The sequence below is a fragment of the Mustela nigripes genome, chromosome 7 (assembly GCF_022355385.1).
Source record: "Mustela nigripes isolate SB6536 chromosome 7, MUSNIG.SB6536, whole genome shotgun sequence".
Taxonomy (NCBI): Eukaryota; Metazoa; Chordata; class Mammalia; order Carnivora; family Mustelidae; genus Mustela; species Mustela nigripes.
Window position 1 is genome coordinate 126,593,645 of NC_081563.1, and position 22,289 is coordinate 126,615,933.

The window sequence follows — 22,289 nt, forward strand, 5'->3', positions numbered from 1 at the left end:
ATCTACGAAAATTGAAAATGTCTGAAACCCGCAACCTGGAAGTCTGTACGAGGGAAACACCAGCTCATGTTCTAGGAGATAGAACAGTCGCCACAGCGCTGCTGATAATAAGGGGAAAAGGGAAAACATTCTACATGCCTCTCAGTAAGGGAGTGGACAAATAAAAATGGAGTATATTCGCACGATGGAATATAGCCACTTAAATGGAATAAGCCCGAGCTATATAGATCAACATTGATAGCTTTCAAAAACATTGTTGGAGAGAAAAAAGCAGGTTGCAGAATGATGATACATCTAGGACGAATCCATTTATATTAAAAAACACAAAACAATGCTACTAATTTTCTAAGGGTGCGTATCTTGTACGCCCAAGTATAAAAACAGGGTGTGGGGCTACATACCCAGCTCATGGGACGAGTGACCCCCGAGAAGGTGGGAAAAAAGAGGCCAGACTGGAGACGGGTCCTTGGCTTCGCCGGCAGGGTCCTGATTTCTAAGAGGATGGGTTCGGGTATTTCTTATAAAATTAAAATTAATTTTTGAAAAGAAATTAACTTAAAAAAAAAATCCCGGCCTGCCTATTTCACTAAATTGTTCGGAGGATCAAATTATATGTGCACAGAGAGTATGTAATTCATTTTCTAGTTGACAGAGTATTTTTTTTACCCACATGACCTTACGCCAGCCTCTCAACAAGACTTGAGATGGATGGACTACAGTGTCTCCTGAGGAGGAGACGGGGCACAGGGAGGTGAAGCGGTTGTCCCAGGTCACACAGGTGGGGTGGCGCTAGAGCTAGGGATTCAAGCCTGAGGCTGTCAGGTTCTCGAGGTTGGCCCTACTTTCTACTGCTTCAGGCTCTGGGGTGAATGCTTTTTGGATGGTCTCCCGGCCAGTCTGGTCATCAGGATAATGACAATGGGGCCACATCCCGCCGCTAAGCTCCCTCTCAGGGACAAAATCCCTGTCGTCTCCAAGCAGAAGCCCTATAGCCCCACCTGAGCTGGCCCCAAAGACCTCAGCCTCATGGTTCGGAGACTGCCTTCTCTCTTGAGACCCTCGCCTACGAGTTTCTGGGAGGTAGTATGGTGCTAAGGATAGACCCTGGCTGTTGGTCTCAGAGAGACCTGGACTTGAACCTTAGTTCTGTTACTTGCCAGCTGGCAACCTTGAGCTGGCTACTTCCTTGCTCTGCAAAGTAATACTGAGTTTACAGGTTTCTGTGCACAAAGTATACCTAGTAATAAGCACTCACGACTGTTAGTTCCTGCTCTTTTGTTCCCACGGCCTTCTCAGCTCTAAGCAGGGGTCTTACTCACCCTGGAACCCTCTGTCAGGCACAGCGCTCGATATCAGGTGGTGCCCAGGGAAGCTTGGGGCTTGGCTTCTCATGGGATTAGATTATCGGTGAAAAAAGATAGTCACCACAGTCTAAACAGTCCTCATCAGCAAGGGTCCTTCGGGATCCTAGCTGATTCCTGGGGTTAGGTTATTAGGGCCATTTTGAACTCTACCTTGAGGATAATGGGGAGCCACTGAAGGTTTAAGCAGGAGAGTGACATGGTGAGGTCAATCTCAGAAAGAACACACAGTGTGGAGTGTGGATTCGAGTGGACCAGCCCAGAGGCAGAGACACCTGTGACGGTGCTGTGGTGAACAGCTCAGGTAAGAGCCCTGAGGTCCCTTCTCATCTGAGATATCTAGGGGACAGAGGGGAAGCCAGGAAAAGGGTGGGTGGCTGGACTCGATTTTTGAAAGATGCCAGGATTTTAAAGGAGACAGAGATAAAAACACGTGATGTATACGAGTATGTATTCTGTAAACTGAAAAAAATAATTCAGATACATCCACCCTGATCTCATTGTCATGGCCACAGCCTTTCTTGGGCATACAACATCCCTGCCCCTTTGTATTCAGGAAGCATCAACACAGGTCTCAAGCAAATTCCCAGCTCACCTGAATCACTTGGCAGAAACAAGTTTTTATGTCAACTCACAAAACCGACCCGTGTAAGCCCTCCGACAAATACAGCACATTATTGCAAAAGCGGGTAGCCAGCTAAAGGGAATGGCCAGCTCTCTTTTTCTTGTTTGTCACAGACGCGTCTGTTGACCTACACCCGGCATTCAGGATAATATCACACACGCCTGTAACTTCAGATTCAAGGGAAAAGCAGGAAAGGCAGGTGGGAATAGGACATTGTGGGGGAGGGAGGTTACCGCTTCTAGTAAAAACACACCTGCCATTTTTCGAAAGCTTACTATGTGCTGGACACATCCACTAAGTCTTGTCTCAATCTCTGATGTTTTTATACACGCCTTTTACAGACCCCGGGGGGAGGTAGACCTAGGCGATCGCGGCATCTCACCGAAACTCACAAAGCGGCTGGGTAGCAGAGCGGGGGTTTAGAGCTCATGGATCTCTGAGGTCCACTGTGACAGCTTGTTTTCATCACCAGACTTGATGAATAACAATACTTTCCTTTCTGTCCCCAAAGACACTGATACTGATGATTTTAATGATGTCGCTTCATTTATTCATTTAAAAAATAATTATGGAGGACCTACCTACTCTCTGCTTGGCAATGAGGAAGAAGGACAGCAGGGGAAGGGTGCGGGCAGAGGTCGGGAGCAGAGATGTGTGTGTGATGTACCCAACACACCGGGACTTGCCAGGTTAGACCCTGGCCGGGTGGGGAGCGGCGCTGGGCAGAAAGGGGTCTGTAAACAGTGGGCGGAGATGGGGGTGGGGCACGAGAGCATGGAGGGAGCGGAGAAGGAGTCTCGCTTCCTTATTTATTACCTCTGGGCTCTCAGATGCATGACTACCAGGCAGAAGTGACAAAATAAAAAGGGAAAGGAAAAAATGCCAGCTACAGCCAGAATAAAATCAGGGCAAATAGAATAAAACCTGACAGCCAAGTATAAATAAATATTCGTAAAAGAGTTAAAGGACAGATTAAAATAAAAACACCAAATGCAATTCTTACCCCTTGACAAATGCAGTGTGAATTGGGTTCTTTTAATCAAATGTTTGGCAGGTGTATGAATTATTTATAATTCAATATCGGGTGGTTAAATGGAAAATGGAAGATGTTCCCGTCGTCTTCTCGGAGCTTATCCGCCTCCCCCAATGAGCTCTCCCGGGAGATGGGGGGAACCCCCCTCCCCCACGCCGGGCACAACCCCGGACCCCGAGCTCTGGAGCCCTGCCTCTCTCTGGTTGTCACCAGTTGTCCACTTGATCCCTGGTCACAAACCTTCATGTTGCTCTGAAAGGAGCCCCCTCAACTCTGGGAACAGGAGAGGGAGCAGCTGACCAGGGGTAGGGGAGCTGGGCGTCCGGAGACCTGGGTTCTTGTCTCCACCGTGCACATACTCAGAACCTGCTCTTGGGCAAGTCTTTGCCCCTCGGGGTCCTCCTCCCTCACATGAGCTTCTCCGTTGCCATCTTTTACTTTTTCACCCCACATTTCAGTTTCCAGGATGCATTCTGACACGTGGGCCTCACCACATCCTTCCAAGGCAAGGAGCGTGACAGCCATGCCCGTTTTAGAGAGCAGAAAACTGAGGTTCAGAGAGATGCCTGGATGTGTCTCTGGTCACACCACTGATATGAACGCGAAGTGCCCCTGGAGCCCAGGTTTTCAGACTCCACGTTCACTGGGAGTGTGATTCTGGGAGCAGATGGAGGTCTAGAATCCGGGGAGAGTGGACAGGACGTGAGCTCCAGAACTGGACAGACTCTGGTCCCAGTTCTCCAGCTCTGAACTCACTGTCTGTGTGATGGGGGCATGTTACCTAACCTCTCTGGTCCTCCTCTCTCTGCTCAGTACACGGCACTAAGGGGAACAGCTACCCCGGGGCCACAGTGAGGAGGAAGGGTGCATGGGGTCCCCTGTAAGGTGACGGGCCTCAGTGAATGCCAGACACAGGGCTGCTCCTGGAGCGACAAGAAACGACACTCATTTTACAGATGAGCAAACTGAGGCCCAAAGAAACAGTGACTTCCCCTAAAGTCATTCTGTGAATCAGTGACAGAGAACCTAGGTCTCTGAGAGCTTGTGAGACCTTGTGCTGCCGGCTCACCGCTCCCCCCAACCCCCAAGCTGAACTGGATCCCTCCCCTCCCAGCCCCGCCCACAGGACATTCTGCTCTTGCCCGTCCCATGCTCCATTTCTCTGGTTCTCTTTCACACACACACACACACACACACACACACACACACACACACACACACGTGCACACACACGTCCTGTGAGTGAAAACGGGCGTGGAGAAGCCCTGCACAGCGAAGGTTGCCTGACTTTCCTGAGCTTCAGATGAATGAGTCCCAGCAGTTAACAAACGGCTCTCGGAAAGGTGGGAGAATGAAGGTAATTAGTCCCCTTAATGCCGATTTCAGACTAATCTTTCACACTTAAGGAAATTGTTCCAATGATTTTCTTATTTTCAGGGGAGCTCGTTAAGTAAGAATTAGAAAAATAGATATGGTAGGAGATAAGAAAATGGATCTGGTAATGACAAGCCGCCTGAACGCACCAACAGGGGTCCCGCCGGGCTGGGTTGGAGCGACAGACCCAGGTCCCTGGGAATGCAGGGCAGCTGGATGTCCCAGGGCTCCCCCTTACACCAGGCCCCCACCCCACCCACGCAGGACAAAGAGCCCTGGGAGCCTGAGCTCGGGGGCCTCTCCAGAGTAGATGCTCAGTGAACCTGCTGTGTTTGGATCCAGTGCATCTCCATCGGCCTCTGCGCTCCTGGGCCCTGGCCCCAGATCGGCGGTGGGGGGGACAGAGCACTCATCAGACAACGTCCCTAAACATCTGGAAAGACAGACGTCTTTGCCAGGATCCGGGACACACCGCAGGGAATTCCAACTTCAGCACCTTCTAGATCCTCTAGGGAAGCCAGGGTAACACGCACTGCTTGCCTGCTGGTGCAAGCTGCGCTGAAGGCACACTTTATCTCCATCGCCCCCCCCCCCACCCCGGAGCCCCAGGGGGTGGATGCCAGGGTCGAGTGTCAGCGTCCTATCCTATATGGGCAGAGATGGGAGGTTCCGAGGCAGAGCTGAGGGAGCTCAGCCTGGCCTCCTGGTACGGGCCGGTGTTCGGTTCTCTGCTCAGAGCCTGTGCAGTTCCAGTCACTCAAGGCTCTGAACAGTGCCTTCGGTCACGTGACTTGGTCACCCTGGAGCGCAGGGTGTCCCCCACCGAGGCACACACCGTTTCTGCCCCTCTGTGTAATGAGTCCAGGGTTGGGGGGTGCTCAGAGGGGATGACTTGGAGCCAGTTGAAATGGGGTCCCCTGCGGGGGGGGGGGGGTCCCCAGGTGGGAAAGTGGGAGCAGAGCCTACTGGAAAAGGAAGGCTGGCCTGGTGTCTGCCCTTTCCAGATGGGTACAGGCTATTTTCTCCCTCACTCTCCTCTGCCACTTCGTCTGCTGCCTCATATCTGTTAGGCTGTGGCTGCCCCCTGACCTGCCGCTGGCTTCCCCTTGTCTCTCCAAACCCTCCGGAGCCTTCCTGGACTCCGGCCTGATCGCTCCTGGCCTTCATCCCCGACAGCCTCGGCTTTCTCCCTCACCTTTGAACCCAGAGGGGGCCCAGTGGTCCCACTTCTAGCCGCGGTGCATTGTGGGAAGCTTAGCCTTGCACACCCAGTGAACGCTGGGTGAACCAGGTCCGCGCCGGCAGCGGAAAGTGCCTGGTGATTGGCTCTGGCAAGGACAAGAACTGCTCTTTCACAAGCCAAGTGGAAAGACAGGACTTTGCGAAAATGTCAATATGACATTTCCCCTCTGGTCACAGGCTAGGTCGCACATTCAAGTCTTGTGTCCCCTCTGTACCTCCAACCATAAGGGAAACCTCTGCTGTTCAGAATTTGTGCCCCATTTGGAGAGAGCACCTAGAGCCGCGGTTGTCAAGCAGGGGTGATTTTGCCCCCCACAGGACATCTGCAACGTCTGGGGACATTTCTGCTTGTCCAACCAGGGTGAAGCGCCTGGCCTCTAGCGGGTGGAGGCCAGGGAGGCTGCTGACCACCCTACAGTACACGGGACAGCCCCGCAACCGAGAACCATCCAAGCCAGGCTGACAGCAGTGTCAAGGTTGAGAAACTCCTCCCCAGAGTCATTTGATTCAATGGCCCCATTAAGTAGCTTACCTAAGAGCTAGGACTCAGCTCTTCTTCTTTTTTTTTTTTTTAAGATTTCATTTATTTATTTGACAGAGACAGAGAGAGAGAGCTTAAGCAGGGGAAGAGGCAGAGGAGGAAGGAGGCTCCCCACTGAGCAGGGAGCCCAATGTGGGGCTCAATCCCAGGACCCTCGGATCATGACCTGAGCCGAAGGCAGACGCTTCACGGACTGAGCCACCCAGGCGCCCCAGGACCCAGCTCTTCTCACTATGCCCCCCATGTGGTTAAATAGTAGAAATGCAAGTACGCCCCCAAGTCGAAGATACAGGGTTCTGACCCTTTTTGTTTTCAAATCAACAGATGTACATTGTGTTCCTATTTTGGGCCAGGCATTTGCAAAGGGCGAGGTATTCAGTAGTGGACAAAACAGATGAACCCTCGACCCGTGGGGAACTCACAGGGTGGTGGTCTCTGAGCTGGGTCACCTTAGACTTGTCTCTTTCCTTCTCGGAGTCTGTTTTCTCGTCGTGAAAGTGGGCACCATGTTATGTCTCTTTCTCTCTTGTTCTGAGCCTTTCTGAAATCTAAATGTCAAACACCACCATAGACCCTTGATAAACACTTACGAGGACCGAATGCTTCTCCTTTCTGGAGAAAGGTGGTGGAGATGGTTTTTGTAGGTGGTAGGGACAGTTTTCTATTAGGAGAAGAGAGAGGGGAGAAACCGAAGCTATTCCTGAGTACTAACTCTGTGCTTCTCATAGGTCTTTTTATCACCCCTGCAAGGTGCGTGTTCTTTCCCTCCAAGTGCAGATGGGGAAACTGAGGCTCGGGGAAGCAAAGAGCATGCTCAGGCTGGTCAAATGGAGCCCCTCGGTCTGAACCCAGCCTCCCTGGCTCCTTTGCCTCTCTCCTTTTTGCCATCTGCAGGGCCTCTTTAGGGGGTGCTGGGCAGGGAGGTGAGGTCTGAGCCTGACCAGGCCTGGCCTTCAAGCCTTATTCCCCAGCATCCCCCCGGGGTCTCGGTCTCACCCCATTAGCGCTGCTTTAAAAAGTGCGGACCGACCGGGGCGCGTTATTGCCCACATAAATCAGGCGGCTCCGAGTACCGAACACCTTTAAACAAACAGCTGATGGGAGTGAAGTTCCAGGATCATTATTAATAGCTTTTCATTTCGGTGGCCGCTGTGCTGTGACATGCCTTCCCAGCAGAAGCCCCGCGCAGCCAGCCCCCGATCGGCTGATCCCCCGAGTCCGCCAGTCAGAATGAATGACTGTACCTTTGTGTTAATTGTGGAGCCCAAGCCACATGCGGAATGCTAATAGGGCCAAGTGGGAGGGGGCAGGTGCCAATCTTGCCTGGCTGCTGGGCAAGGAAGGACCCCACCTTTGGCCCTCCTCCACACCAGCCAGCAGCGGGCTCTTTCTAACATAATTATCTGAGCTCCGCCTTCCTCTGCTCCAGAAAGCCCCAGGGGTCCGGGGGCCCCCAGAGCCAACTCTGGCCTCATCCGACTGCCATGCCATTCGGGGGTTCTGTCTCCTGCTTCAGCTTCCTTGCTCGCTCTCCCACACCGCCAAGCCTGTGTTCGGCTCCAGTTCCTCCTCACTTATTCATTCATTCATTCAACATTTACTGAGCTCTCTGAAGGATGCTGGGGACAAAGCTATGAACAAGAGAGACAAGGTTCCTCGTCTTGTGGGGTTGAACATCCAGCAGAAAAGACACATCTGTGGGCTCTGCGGCCAAGCTGCCTGAGTCCACATCCCAGTTTGCCTCTTTTGTGTCTGTGACGTTGCACGCAGAACCTCTTCCGGGCCTCGGTTTCCTGCTCTGTAGGATGGGAATAATAATAGTAGCCACCTCGGAGGGTGGTAGGAAGAAGTAACTAAAAATATATGAAAAGATGTAATACGCTTACTACCATTTATTGTTGAGCGTGAGGTACTCAATAACCATGAGTTATTATTACCGTTAATTCACGACTTCATTAAATCGCATGGTGATGGCTACAAAAGAAAGGTCCAGGGAGAAAACGGGGTATCAACCAGGAGGGCCAGCCCCATTCGGGGTCTGGGGAAGGGTCCCCTGTAGAAGTCCAACTCTCCCGGTTGGGAGGGATGAGTGAGTGATGCTAAGTGAAGTGGCAGTGGAGTGGGCATGGGGAGGGCAGAGCCGTCCGGCAGAGGGGACAGCATGGGTCAAGGTCCTGAGGCTGGCTGAATGCCCAGGTTGTTGAGAGGCAGTAGGAGGTAATGGGTTAGGAGAAGTAGGGGGGAATGGGGCCGAGGACACAGGGCCTCGCGATGGTAAGTGATGGAAAGCTTCTGAGGCAGAAGAGTGGCAGGAACCATATTCTGTTTTCCAACTCACCTAGGACACTGTGTGTGCAAAGTAGACTGGCCCCCCTTGCCCAGCGGGGACCCTCCTGGAATGGCTGAGAAAGAAAGAGGAAGACAGGAGAAGAGGCTACTGTCTAGGTGAGTTGGGGGCAGTGAGGGTGGAGAGGAGAGGCCTGCTCCTATGGATGAACAGGAGGCAGAACCCCCAGGACACAGAACCCCCTGCACCTGTCAGGGACGCCTCTAGGATGGCCCACTGGTGACATGGGGGACAGAGGGAGAGAGTGGAGTGTCGGGGACCATGAGCTCCATTTGCATGTCCTGGTGGCTGTAGGCCTCTGAGCCTTTGCATATGCTGTTCCTTCTCCCTGGAATGCACTTCCCCAGTCTTGTCTGATGGGGGGATTTTTAAATGACTCACTCACAGCCAGCTTCTGACCTCACTTCCAATACATGAAGCCTTCCTTGGCTATCCCAGATTGGGCCTCTCCCTCCTGTGGATCAAGTTCTTTTTAGGAATTCACAACCTCATGAAGGGTGGCAAAGACAGCAAAGAGACGGGACATCACACGGTTCTCCCAGCTCCCCACGCCTGCGTGACCTCAAGGCTCCTTCCCCTTTGCTGCCTTCACCTCATCTCCCTCTGTAGGTTGGAGGGTCCCAGGCTTAGTCTTTGGGTCACTCCTCTTCCCCATCAACATCCACTCCCGAGGTGACCGCGTGCAATCCCATGGCTTGAAAGGCCAGCGATGCGTTGTGGACCTCCAAGAGTGTGGGTCCAGCGGCTGTCCGGGCCGGCATCCTCGCCTCCTCCCTCCCCTTGCCTGCAGGTCTCCAATGCACTCCGAACTCATCACACCGGAAACTCAACTACTGACTTCTACCCCCAACATACACACACATAATAATAAAATAAAAAACAAATTTTACACTCACTCCTTGTCCAGCTTCCCCTTTTCAGTATCCGGCAACTCCAGCAACTTCCAGCAGTCTCTGCCAAAAACCCTGGAGTCATTCCTGACTTTGCCTCACCCCCCAGCATCCAATCCATCGGCAAATCCCGCCTGCTCTACCTTAAAATAGACCCAGAATCTGACCCTTCTCACCATTTTTAACAGCCTGGTCCAAGCCACCACCATCTATCTCTTACCCCAGTGACTGCAACCCCAGTGATGGCTTCCTCACCCATCTCCCTGCTTCTCCCTCTGCCCCCTACAGACTGTTCTAGGTCATGATGTCATAACATAAATCAGATCATAACACTCCTCCTCTTAAATTCCTTCTGTTTCTTGTCTTTGAGTAAAATGACTCATAAGACCCAACATGACTTGGCCTCTTGTTACTTTGCTGATCTCCTACCATCCCCACCCCCCACTCCAGTCACCCTGGCCTTCTGGCTCTTCTCTGACTATAACAGGCATGTTCCCACCTCAGGACCTTTGCACCTGCTGGTCTTCTTGCCTGGAACACCCATGCCCCTGATATCTGCCTGGATCCCTCTCCTCCTTCCTTTAAAGGTTGGCTTGCTTGGCTGAGCGCCGTGAGGCTTGCCCTGACAACCTGAGCTAGACCATCTCCTCCATCTCCTGTCCTCCCCGTCTTCTCAGCCTGCTTCCCTCCCCACCTAGAACTTTGCACTGTGGTATTTTACACTTCACTTAATTCTGATCTGCCTCCTTGCCCTTTCATGGGAGCTCTCTGTGTAAAAGCTTTGCCTTTGTGCTCAGTGCTGTATCACCAGCACTTAGAACAGTGCTTGGCAAGGACACGGGTGCTCAGTGGTTATTTCTCGAATGATGCAGGAACCACTGCCTTTAACTATCTACTTGTTCGTCTACTTCTCTGTCTCCCCCACCGGACAGTGGGCAGCAGTAGAGTCCAACTTGTCCTTGCTTTTCCGGTGTTCAAGACTAGAACATAGAGTGGGTATCCATTAAATGTCTGAACAAACAAATGGATAAATAATAGAATTTCCAGATGGGTTGCCTGGGGTGCTCTGAGAGGCCTTATGAGACAGAAAGAATTGCCTCCTGGAGCCTCTTATTCCTGCAGCTCTTCCTGCCTCTCCCCCATGACCTAGGGCTACTTTGGAGGGAAGACACTGGAACCTTGAGTCAGAGACTCTCTGGAGGCCAGAGGGACAGGGACTGGATTTTAGGAGCTGGTGCTAGAAGGATCTAAAAGTGCAGGTTTCTTACTGGGGCTAACCTTTGGACCAAGAGTTCTGGGGTGCCTGGGTGGCTCAGTGGGTTAAGCCTCTGTCTTCGGCTCAGGTCATGATCTCAGGGTCCTGGGATCGAACCCCGCATCGGGCTCTCTGCTCAGCAGAAAACCTGCTTTCCCCTCTCTCTCTGCCTACTTGTGACTTCTCTGTCAAATAAATAAATAAAATCTAAAAAAAAAAAAAAAGAATTTGGTTTGAGGTTAAGGAATCTAAAGTTTTGAAACAAGTTAAGGGTTAAGGATTAGGATTTGAGGTTGAGAATAAGTTGAAATTTTGGATTTGAGGTTCAGCTTCAGGGTTTCTGGTTGAGCCCGAGAGTCTGGGATTCGGGCCTGACGCTTGTGACCAGCTGGCTTGGGGGCTGGATCAAGGACTGGAGCTTTGGTCGGAAAATGGGGTAAAGCTGAGGGCGCCATCAGGGGCCTGAATTGAGGACATTCGTTAGGTTTTAGACGTTTCTCTGCCAGGACGCTTTAAAACATACACTCACATTTCATAGCAAAGTTCTAGAACAGTGGTTCTCCATGAGGGGCGATTTGGCCACCCAAGAAACACTTGGCAATGCCTGTGCTCATTTTTGGTTGTTGCAACTGAAGGAGGAAGGGAGCTCTTGGTACCTAGAGAGCGGAGGCCAGGGATGCTGTTAAGTAACTTACGAAACACAGAGACGCCGCCTCCCCCGCCCCCCAACAAAGAATGATCGGGTCCCACCTGTCCAAAGTGCTGAAGCTGAGGAAGCCTGTTTCGAGTTCTGTCTGTTCTCTGGCGCCCATCCAGGAGGGCCAGGGCTCAGATGTGAGTGCTCAGGGCCAGCGGCTGGTGTGATGGGGCCCGAGTTAGGGAGGGAGGTGCAGGTGCCCACATCCACCCTGTGCAGCTGCTCTTAGCTCCCCCTGGCTCTGGGGGCGGAGAACAGCATCCTAGAATCACCCACAGGCAGGGTGCGGGCTGTGGGGAGGGAGGTCGGCAGCCAGGCGGGGTGGTCGACCACCACAGCGGGGTCTGCAGGAGGCTCGGCCAGGGGGCAGGGATGGGCGGACGGCCATGGGGAGATGGCACCCGGAGAGGCCAGTGCGGTCCTCGGTCCTCGTTCCAGACAGAACCCCCATAACAGCAACAACAGAAGGAGAAGGAGGAGTGGCCGATGGCACAGAGCGCTTACTCTATGCCACTCCCAGTGCCCACCAAGCCCGTGGGATCACTACTGCTGTCCTTCCCATTGTACAGATGAGAAACTGAGGCACAGAGAACGTACGTTGCCTCGGATCTCATGGGTCTGAGTGGCAGGGCTGGCCCCCCGTGTTGGCGCTTAGAGGCTCAGGGCTTGTGTCTGCAGTGGAGGGGCTTGGGGTGGGGGTCCCCCTACTTGCTGTGTGGCTGTCTTTCTGGGCCATCTGCATCGGTGACCTCATCATACCCTCTCCACCGCCTCCTGGGATAGGTAAGGTTATTACCGCCCCTGGTCCAGGGATGAAGTCCTGGCGAGGTTAAGTACTTCTCAACCCAGCCACGTCTGCCAGACTTGAAGGCCACTTCTGCTCCCCTGCCTTACAGCTTGGGGCGCACCCCCCCCCCCCGAGCCCTTGGTGCCCACGCTAGTGGCCTCATCTCATCTTCACAAACAAGCCCCAGGCCCTCTCCACCTTGGCACTGGGGCTGGAACATTCTCCGCAGTGGGGGCTGTCCTGCATGCTATAGGATGTCAGTGGCACCCTTGTCCCTCAACTGTGACAGCCAAAATTGTCCAAACACTGCCAAGTGTCCCCCAGGGTCCCCACCCCCACTATTAAGGACAACCGTCCCGGGGAGTAGCAAGGAGCTGCTGCTAAGACAAAGATGGGGGTGGAAACGAAGCCCTGGAGAGGGGTGACGTCCCAGCCAAGGTCATTCAGAGAATCGGGGGCAGGACTGCAAGCAGGACTCAGGCCCACGGCGCCAAGAAAAAGGTCTCACAGCCAAGCTCTCCTGCTGGACTCTCGCTCCTCCTGCGCCAGCGCCGGTGCCAACAGTGGGCCCGGGGCCGGCCCAGGCTGCCTGTCCTGCCATTCGCACAAGTCCCACGGGGGCAGCCTGTCCTTGCCCGCGCCCTCTGCTGTCACGCTGAGCGGAGGGCGCACTCGCCCCACCCCCAGCTTTGGTCACTCAGGCTCTGATACCAGAGAGCCCAGCGTTCAAATTCCTGCTCTGCCACATCCTTATTACAGGACATCCCCGACCCTCTGTTTCCCCATCTGCAAAATGGGAAGTTTGGGCCAGAGTCTTTCAAAGCCTCAACTAGCTCTGATGCTTTGGGTTTTGGACAAAGTGACGTATCATGAGTTTTGGTTCTGGCTGTGCTCCAACTCGAGTTGTCACTTTGGGCAAGTCACTACCCCTCTTTAGAACGCAGTTTCCTCAAAGGCAGCCAACATTGGAGCCAACAGAACTTCTCTCAACTGTGAATACTTCCCTGTCTTTCTTACACTGTCCCCGCTGAAATACTACTCACCCCACTGGCCACTGGGAGAACTCCTATTCATCCTTCAAGACTGAGGGGTGGCTGGGTGGCTCAGTCGGTGGAGGGTCTGCCCTTGGCTCAGGTCATGATCTTAAGGTCCTAGGATGGAGCCCCACATTGGGCTCCCTGCTCAGCAGGGAATCTGCTTCTTTTTCTCCCTCTGCACCTCCCTCCTACTTGTGCTCTCTCTTGCTCTCAAATAAATAAAATCTTGCAAAAAAAAAAAAAAAAAAACTGAGCCCAAGTCATTTGCTCCAGGAGGTTTTTCTTATTCCTACAAAAAGAGTCAATTACTTCTTCCTCCATGCTCCCTTAGTACTTACCACCTGCTAACCCTACAGAGCACCAGCGGGTGTTGGGTGTGCGCATGTGTGTCTGTGTGTATATGTGTCTTCCCTTGTAGAATAGAAGAGTCCTTGAAGATAGAGACTGGGTGTCCCTAATCCTTATATCCTCATGGCCCACATAGTGCCTGGCACAGAGTAGGTGCTCAATAAATGTTGAATAAATAAGAATGAATGAATGGCAGGAGGAGATGGTTGCCAAGACCCTGAGCGGTTCCAGCACTCTAGAATCCAGGGAAGGAAGCCAACCTCTCGCTGTCACCCAGTCTCACGTTCAGAAGACGGCCCCCACCCCCACTCCCAGCAAGTGCCTGCCGCCCCAGCCACCCCCGCAGTCTGCAGACCCAGCGAGTGCCTTGGACAGAGACCAGACGCTATTTAAAAAATGCTTTTATCCTCCGTGGAGCCGCCACTACAGGGAGCTGTCTGTGCAGACCTGTATCCCGCGTGCGCACGGAGACAAGGGATGGTAGAAAATCTTTGCTTCTCCCATTTTTCAGTCCATCCCAGGCTGAGGACCAGGCAGGGACCAGCATTCTTCCCATGTTATGCTCTTACGCAGCCTCAGACCCAAGCTCAGACCCAAGCTCCTGGTGGTGGATGGTGGGCTGACGGCCAGGACTTCAGAATTCCCTCCTGCTCTTATCTCCTCCAGGCATCTGTCCTCCCCTTCCTCTAGGCCACTGCTATCCCCCAGTTGTCCTCAACTCTCTCTTCCGGGAAGTTCTCCCACTGAAGAAAGCAGGTCTCTGCTCCCAGTTGGGGGGCAGTGGTGACAGAGGGAGAGAAGCTCCTGCGCTCTTTGAGATCTAGCCCTCCAGCAGCTATTTTCTGAAAAGTTGCAAGAATGCTTGTCGGAAGCTTAACTTCTCGGGGCTCAGTTTGTTCACCTGTAAAATAGGGTAAGAACGCCTACAAGATCAAGTCCTTTGAAGGGGAGGGCTCTGTGGTTTTCAGGTCAGTCCCTCAAACCAACACATCAACTCTAACTTCCACTGGATAACAGAACTCTGTGTCCCAGTTGGGCTGCAGTCCTTCCTGTGTGACTCTGGGCAAAGTTCTGACGGCCTCTGTGCCTCTGGGTACAAAAGGAGCCGGTTTCCAGTTTCAGAGTTCCGGTTCAGCTTTGGGGGCCAGAGTCTCTAGGATGCTATCAGGAAGCCTCCTCCTACCCAAGGAAGGGGCCAGAGCCTCAGAGAGGAGGAGGTTGGGGAGGACGGTGTAGGAGAAGAGGACGTGTCCATGCCCGGGTGTGAGAGACGAGTTAACAGCTCAATTGTTATTTCAATTACACGGATTATTTGAAAACAATATTATGAGTTTCATCACTGACAACCCCAGGAAGTGGCTGCCATGGCAACCGGGGAAAAGAATGGCCCTGACCAGCCAATCAGAAGTTCCCGCCGTGCCCCCAGTTTGTACAAACTCTCTCTCCTCCAGGGCGGCCCTTCCCCTCCTCTGCGGTCGGAGGAGTCTTGGAAGGAGGACCACTGGGCAGAAAGGGAAAGGTCCAGTGAGGAAACTGAGGCCAAGGAGAAAAGGAACGCCAGGAGTTGGCTGTTTCTCCCCAATTCCTCAAGGTCAAGGACTGTGTGTGGTCCACAGTGCCCGCCCAGGGGCCCAGCACAGGCCTGGCTCAGAGCAGACACTCTGGAACTGGGCTGGCTCCAGGCAGGGCTGGGGTAGATGGGGGGCAGAGGGGGTGCTGCGGGACACCCCTCCATTCCTGGCTCAGCTAGACAGCAGGAGGGATTTCTCTGAGAGCCCCTGACAAAGTGTCTTTGTCACCCTTCATCAAGGAGAGAAGGCAACGGGCCTCGCCTTTCACTGATGGGAAGAGTGGTGGGTCCGGAGCCACCCCTGGGCTGGAGAAAGGGCAGGTGAAGCCCGGGAGGCTCAGTGGTAACAGCCAATGGCCCAGGACCCCTGTCCCTACTGCCATCTGCAGAGCCTGCTCCAGGTGCAGCCTTCCTCTGCCCCTCCTTCTGCAAATGAGGCACTCAAGTGGTCTCCAGAAAAAGCCTTGTTCCTTCAAGAACATCCCGTGCTCTCCTTACTCGGAAAGCGCCCGATTGGACTAGCAGCTGGCTGAGCCCTTGCTCTGCAAAAACTCAAGTCTGCAAGCCCGTTTCCTATCTTGCTCGAGCTCCCCTGCTGCCCACCCCTATGTCCTTGCCTCCCCATCATTTTTTACAGAACAAATCCTTTTATAGGCCTTACTAGAGCCCAGCACTGTTCTAAGCCCTGTACAAACATTCATGCATTTACTCTTCACCATGACCCTGGGAAGCAGGTACTGTGAAGATCATCCCCACTTTTCAGATGGGGAAACCGAGGAGGTTAAGTCACCGTGCAAGGGCACGCAGCTAGAGAGGAGCAGCAAAGGGACCCAGACCCAGACAGTCTGGCTCGGGAATCGAGGCTTGGATTTCCGAGTCTGTCTCAGGAATTCTGGCTCTCGGCTACTGTCCTAATTCCTCCTGACAGAAGATGGCCTGACCTGAGTCTTGCCTGATGGCCAGAAGAGTCAAGATTCCATTGTGATTGCTTTGCCAAGTGCTTGTCCTGAAGCTCATGCACCCTCTTTTTGCATCTTCTCAGTAGGGGAATGGAGGGCAGTCGAGGACAGAGCGGGCAGTGGGGGACATTGAAAAGGGGATATTCATAGCTACGTGCTGGCACTTGCAGCCCAAAGATCTGAGTGGGCTGTCAGGAGGTCAAGGGCACCTTCATCAGTTTGGTACCTACCGTGAGCAGCGCACCCATTACCTCACTCATTCCCAGTCACAAACCAGCAAGGGAGGGCTCGCTCTTCCCATTTTACAGATGAGGAAACTGAGGCTCAGAACATCAAAGACACTTGCTTGAAGGACTGGGGCCCAGATCTGTCTGCCTCTGTCTGCCTCTAGACATGGTTCCTGTCCTTGAGGGACTCTCAGGGAGACAGGACAGCCGACAAGGGCTCATGAAGGGCTGGGAGGGGGCATTCAGACTAAATGGAAGGCAGAGCTCAGCCCAGGTATCAAAGGCCTGCAGGCGGGATTGGACCTGGGAGCAAAGGCTTCGCTGGAGCAGGTGTGTGTCGGGGCTCGGCGGGTGACTATGTCAGACCATGGGATGGGGCCTCTAGTGCCAAGCAGATGGTTTGGAGCGGATGGGTGAGGCCACAGGGAGCCATTGCTGGCTTAGGAGCCTCTTTGCCTCCCTCCCGAGGCAGCCTCCCTCTCACACAGCGGAGCGATTTCCTAGAGCATTTTCTCTAATTTGTGATTGTTTTCCTAACCCAGAAGCAGCAAGAGTCTCCAGATTCTCCCAGCCCACAAGCTGAGCTGAGCGGCCAGAGAGGCTGGTCTCCACCGCCCCCAGTCCAGCCCACTTGGGGACCTAAGAGTCCCCCCTCCCCAAAGCCCCCCAGGCACAGAGCAGGCTGTGGGGAGGGTCTGGTGGGCTGACTGGGGGCGGCGGGGGGGGGGGCGCACAGCTGGGCTCTGCAAAGGGGGAGGGAAAACCCCCTGAGGACAAGGGGAGAAGATGAGTGTTCAGAAAAGTGACATAATTCTGTTAGGAACAAGGGCTGGCAGCTAAGTCAAGGAGCAAGGTGCTCAGAGAGGGGACACGGGTCTCCAGGAGGGAAAGGACTGGGGGCTCCAGGAGGGGCTGCCGGCTCCACAAGGGGAACGGGAGGCTCCCTGCCCTGGGAAGACAGTCTCCACAAGGAGATGGGGCTCAGAGAAAATGTGGGGACTGCGGAGGAAGAAATCTGGCTGGGGGCTCATGGGTTCAGTGCGGGGACCAAGGGCTAAATCAAAGGCACAGAAACTCCAGGAGGGGTCAGGTTGTGCAAGAGAACCCGGCCAGAGAGAGAAATGTTAGCGTGGGAAGGGCTGGGCTGGGCTGGGCGCTGGGTGAGGAGAGTGGGGGGGCCCTCCTTGGAAGGGTGGTTTTGAGAATTAAGTACAACTATCCCCTCCCAACCCATCAGATAGCTGTGCTGTTTGGTCCTGGCTCATCCCCGCCCTCAGTTTGTTTCCTTGGCCCACACAGGCCCCTTCCTCTAAAGATCCCTCACCTTGGTCCTTGGCTTCCCACACCCACCAGGCTCAGCCCCGAGTCCTTCTCCACTAGTCCATGAATGCCCCAGTGGGTATCTGTTCCCTCTGACTCTCCCACGCAGGTTCCGTGTCCTGGGCTGCAGCCCAAGGGCATTAGCGGGAGTACTTCGGACACCAGCAAGCATTGGTCAGGTAGTTCTCCCTCCAAGCTAACCTCATTCCCTCCAGCTGCAAGTGCAGCCCATGTCCTCTGTTCTATCCTAGGAATAGAATACAGCTGATCAGCAGGCCCCCTTTTATCAGGGCACCTGTTACAGCTTCAGGCATGATAAGTCTCTTCTCAGATTTCTCTCCTTTAGGAAAATGAATCCAGGTCCCTCCACTGGGCTTTTCTGATTACTATATTTATTATTAGGCATCTCCAAATGCTCATGGTTGGGCTTTACCAGAGCCTGGCCTACCGGAGGCTCACAAGAAGTGTATCTTGGATGGATGAATGAGTTGCTGGATTGATGGATGAATAACAAAGAGATGAAAAGACAGGTGTTAGTGGTGGTGGTGGGTGACATGTAGATAGATGGAGGGTGGAGGTGGGTGACCTGTGGGCAGATGGATGTTTAAATGGAGGTGGGTGGGCAGGCGGATGATGGGTGGATGGATGGATGGATGGATGGACGGACGGACGGACAGGTGAGTGGATAGATGGATGGATGGATGCACAGAGGTGGGTGGGTGGATGGATGGATGGATGGACGGACGGACGGACGGACAGGTGAGTGGACAGATGGATGGATGGATACACAGAGGTGGGTGGGTGGATGGATGGATGGATGGATGGTTTAGACAGGATGTTGGATCGATGAATGATCTCAGCCGGCATCTCAACTTTTCCCCATATCTCCCAAATATAGACTCCCTAACTTGATTAATGGCACCTAGGTTCTCTCAGACACCCAGGCCCGAGACCTGTCATATTTCACTTCTTCTTCATTTCCCAGAACCAAGCAGCTCTGAGACCTGTGGATCCGATTTCCTGGGTGCCTTTTCCCTTTGGCCCCAGTTCTCCATGAACTCATTTAAGGCCCCCAGCTGGTCTCCTGGACGACTTCAGCTGCCCATGCCCTGTGCTTCCTTTCTCCTTCCTTCAACCTGACCCTGAAACGAGGTCATTGGCATGACCTTCCTGTAGCTCAACTCCAGTCAACAACCTTTAATGTCTCCTCACTGCCAGGAGCTCCACACTTCCAAATTCAGCTGAATCGTCCGTTTGGGGGCCTCTCTTATTCCACTCCCTTATGTACTCTACACTAGGTAGCCTGGATGTGGCCCAGACATTCACCACACTTCCCTTTCTTTGCTCATGCTGTCCCTACCACTTGGAAAGCCCTCCCTGTCACCTCCACCAGTGGCAATGCCATCCTAGACTTCAACATACACCTCAAGCACTGCCTCCCCCATGAAACCTTCCCGAATCCCTTCAACTGGATACAATGAAGCAAGCCACTTCATGAAGACACATTTATTGAGCACCTACTATGTGCTCAATTGGCTTAAGGGCCCTCATGATGGGAAGGGGAGGATACAGGATGAGGAAGACACAATCTTTCACAGTCTGCTTCTGAGCGTGGAGGTACACACAAACACATACAGAAGTCAAGGGGAAAATAAAGGCAAAATAGTGTAATATTCACAGTTAATGACTACAGAGCACTCACTTTGGGCTAGGCACTGTTCTAAGGGCTTTCCTCCTAGGAACTCACTCAGTCATCTCAATGAACCTATGAGGTAGGTACAGATGAGGAAACTGAGGCCCAAGGCTGGGCAATTCTTCTAACATCAGCCAGCTAGTAAGCGACAGAGCAGGGACAGAAGTGAGCAGTCCCACTACTGGTCTGTGCTCCCAACAGGGCACCAACAGCAGGTGGCTGGACAGAGACATTCATGACGTGCCCTCTGACCTTCCAGTCCTCCTCCCCACTGTGATCTCCTCCCCTGCTGCTGGAGCCCTCAGCCCTGCCAGCTCAGGCGAGGAGTTTATGTGAAAAAAATGAAAATGAAAGAAAAGGAGACTTGCCGCGGGCCTCAGTTTCCCATCTACCTAATGGGGTTGGGCACATCTGCCCCTAAAGGCCTTTTCACCTCTAAAATGTATCATCCGAAGCCCTGGGAGCCTCTTGGCCTTGCGACCTGGCTGCTTGTCCCAGGAACTCCCTGTTGTCACTGGATCTGCCCCAGCAACCCCAGGGACGGTCACCCCAGTCATCTGAATCTGTCCGGCTCGTCAGTGCCCATCATCCTGTCTGCCCACTGACCTGCATCCTATCTACCTCGGCTCCCCATCCATCAGCCTGCCTGGGCCCATTCACCTTGTGTTCTCTGCCTGCCTGGTGTCTGTCACTCTGCCCATCACACACACACACACACACACACACACACACACACACACACACGAATCCACAGAGAGGTAGGGTGGGGCCTCTCCTTTCTTGGGCCCAGAGAAGTCCAGTCTTAACATCAGAACCTACTTCCAGGAGCCAAAGCCATTCTCTGCCATCCGGCAACTCTCTCTTCCCTGGGGGACCCCCAGCTCCCTCCCTGCCGGGCCCAAGGGCTTCCTACTCAAGGAGTCTGATCAGAGCCACACGCCTTCTGCCAAAATTATCCAAGGGGTCCCCAAGGAAATCACCGGACAAGACCGTGAAGATGTGTGTACAAGGATGTTCATCGCAGACCTGTTTGTAATCACAAAGTGTTGGAAACAACCCAAATGTCCACCAGTGGGGGCTGGTTAAATGAATTATGGGCCAGCCACACAATGGAGAACCACGCAGCTCTTAAAAAATGATGATGTAGATGTATATTTATCGAAATGGCAAGACATTCACAATATATTATCGAGTGAAAAAAAGCAGGTTACAAAGGCATATGTATAAAGCAAGATGCCATTTTTATTTTTTAAAAATCTATATATGTCAAGAAGGATATGCACTGAAATGTTAGCCAAGTGGTGGTGGGATTATGGCTAATTAAAAATACTTTCTTATATAAAAAGACACACACACACACACACACACACACAGAAGTTGACACATGCATATGGCGTCACTCTGTAGCTGACAGCCACCAGCCCCAGCACGGCACTAAGTCAGCCTTTGTCTGTACTTCTGCTCTTCCCTCCAATCCTAGGAGGTAGGTTTATTAAAGCCATTTTGCAGATGAAGAAACAGAGGCTCATTCAGCTCGTACATGGCAGAGTCAGGATTTTTAAACTTGGCTTTCTCTGACCCCAGAGCCCATGACCTTAATCAGGAGGTTGTCGTGTCCTCTCATTTTGTTTCTCTCTAACTTGCCTGTTTTAAGAAAAATGACATATATTTACTTGGGTGAAGAAATGGCAGAAGTTAGTAAGACATGGAGCAAAAAAGGAGACACGGCAGCGTGCCCTCCACCTCTGGCAGGCTTTCTGCTGGGCCCTTCCTTCCCTCCTCCACAGGTGCCTGAGTCTTGGGCCCATACAGCTTGCAGGGGAGGGAATGGGCCGCCCTGGAGAGGACTGGGGCTTACTGGGGAGGACTGGGGCTTATGTATTGCAGACGGCAATGCTCCCCAAGCCCACGTTTAATTCAGAGAGGGTAGGGAGTGCTCGCCTTGTGCCTTATGTCGTCCTAGACACTGGATTGGCCCAGATGGAAAAGCCTGGTGCCCACCTTTAGGATCTTTTCATCAACGGCCGGATTTCTCAACCTCAGCTCTATCAGCAATTTGGGCTACACGATTCTTGGTTGAGGGGGGCTGTGCCCTGTGCCCTGCGGGATATTTAGCAACATCCCTGGCTTCCACCCACTAGATGCCAGTAGTAGCCTCCTATCCAGCTGTGACACACAGAAATGTCTCCAGACATTACCAAATGTCCCCTAAGAGGCAAAACTGCCCCTGGTCAAGAACCATGGATCTCGGGGATAATAATACCAAGGAGGCAGTAAAAGGAAATCTAAACGAATTGCTGCGGGGCTCAGTATAGGTAGGAGGCATTTTGGCCTGGAAAGGCCAGAGAAGTCTTCCTGGGGTGCACCTGTCCTTGAAACGTGAGGGTCCCTCAAGGTTCTTTTCATTCTACAGACTATCCTGCATGATCTCGTGTGTTCTGTGGGTTTGAAGATCTACTTCCGGCCTTGAGCTCCCAGGATGGGTCCAGTCCTTCCTGCACAACTGCCTGTTGGGCATCCCTACCAAATGTCCCAGCAGCGTGGCCTCAGCCTCTCTCGAAAGTCCCTCCTCCCAAGACCCTCCTCCCAAGACCCACACAGCCTCCCGAGTCATAAACAGGGCTCCCCTGATCTCCCACATCCAGAAAGTCTCTCAGCCCTGTCCATTCGGCTCTGCCAGCCCTTGTAGGTCTTCCTCTGCTACCCCCCGCCTGGCCACCAGCAGAGCCGGACCCCATCTTCCCCACAAACCATTCTCCAACCAACAGCAGGGCAAGGTTTCTAAAGGCAAACCCCACCATGCTGAAAACCCTTCAGTGCCTCCCCCACTGCTCCCCAACCAAGTCCAGTCTCCCCGTGTGGTTTCCAAGACCCACGGGGACCTGCCTGCTGTCCACCTTGCTGGCCTTACCTCCTGTAACCCACACTGCATCCCAAACTCTGTATGTTCCTCTTTAGGCAACTGAACTTGCCGTTCCTCCAA

General features: G+C 53.2%; 1 protein-coding gene across 5 annotated transcripts in view; it reads right to left on the minus strand.

The window, feature by feature from the left end:
- The window catches only part of CDH22 (cadherin 22), a 120,437-nt gene that overhangs the window by 92,716 nt on the left and 5,432 nt on the right, over positions 1-22,289 (minus strand). The gene's annotated exons all lie outside the window — the stretch shown is intronic.